Raw genomic sequence first — 1,693 nt, forward strand, 5'->3', positions numbered from 1 at the left:
GAGCTCCTTCCCTCATACTGAGAAAGAAAACATTCATTCTTCATCACAGTTTATTTCAAAATACTTCAATTGGTACACGCAAGAAATAGGCCGATTCGGCAGCTTTTTGTTCAATTTCTCGTGGAGTCAAATTCTCATCAGTTCGAGTCAAGGGGATAGCTCCCTGGCCTCTAATTTCCATATAAAGGACACGACGGGAATAAAGGCCCTCTTTAACTTCCATTCTGATCGACTGGATATCTCTCATAAGAAATCGAAGGAAGATTCGACGATTTATTCCAGGAAATCCCCAACGAAAAATACACACGACCCCTTCTTTTCTATCGAATCGATCATAACCACTACCCACATTCCACGAAATTGTGCACCACAAATAGGAACTAATGAACAGACCCGCGATCCCATAAAAAGACATCACGATCCCTTGTGGAAAAAAAATTATTTGCTGAGACGGGAATAAGGATATCAAATTCCTACCAAGATAACTGGAAGTTCCAACCAATAAGAATCCTAGCGAACCTAAAAAAAGGATAAAGGCCCAGCAGAAATTACTTGTTTTTCGAGACCCCGTTATAAGTTCTATCCATATACGTTCTGATCGCCAGTTCATACTAGATCCAGTTGCATTCTATTGGAATTGAGAGAATAAGCCAAATGAATTTGACTTTACCTTTTTGGCTCCCGAAGTAACTCTCATCAACTAGCACTATTATGATGTGAACCCTTAGCAGTAATTCATCGAATTGGTTAGATATAAAATAATAACATCCCCTTCATATGATCCCATTATGTATATCTACATAACATATAGATACATTTACTTTCTATTTCAGATATAGATATCCGCCGATCTATTTTAAAACAGCTATACCCGCATATACATGCATTTATCCATAGATCATGTATCTGCATGCATAACATAACAGCCTTTTCCTTTTTATTTGTTATTTGTATTATTTTTGTGTTCGAGGGGAGCCACATATCGTACCATATTCCACTAAATAGGTATCTGTATTATGATCCAAGTCCAAGTGTTGAAATAAATTGATGAGATTTAGTCCCATCGGATCTAAACAATCTTGTTTTTTTGAACATGAAGAGATAAAGACGCCATTGCAATTGCCGGAAATACTAGGCCCACTAAAGGCACAAAAATAGAGGGTAAGTTGAGATCTGTCATAGAATAGGTGCCTCGATTTAATATTTGTACCTGTTATAAAAGATATCTCCTGTTATAAAAGATATCTTATGATAAGTCTATCTATTATAAGTATTATAAGTATATAATAAGTTCAAGGAATGTAGAACTAAATAAATGTACCTATTCATCTTTCTACACGAAATATACGTATGATAATCCGCTTTATTATTCTTGTTCTCCCGTCCTTATCTTTTTATTTTAATAAGGAGAATAAGGGGTTTATTATGAGTTCCCCAAAAATTCGTTAGAATCTGATCCAACAGGAATTCATAGTCAAGTCAAAAATGGAGGTTCTCGGGAGATATAGAAATATACAACACTTCGATTCGATTTATTTTATTCTATTATAGGTTTTCATTACTTGAATTTTGATTCAAAGGAAAGAAACCATGTAGCTGAAATAATTCACTCAGAACACCCTTTAAAGGATTACGTGGTACGATTGAATCGAATAAGCCCTTATGGAATGAATACTCAGCCGCTTGTGAACCG

The sequence above is a fragment of the Tasmannia lanceolata genome, unplaced genomic scaffold (assembly GCF_043159265.1).
Source record: "Tasmannia lanceolata isolate RefF3 unplaced genomic scaffold, GAP_Taslan_0.1 ptg000780l, whole genome shotgun sequence".
NCBI classification, from domain to species: domain Eukaryota; kingdom Viridiplantae; phylum Streptophyta; class Magnoliopsida; order Canellales; family Winteraceae; genus Tasmannia; species Tasmannia lanceolata.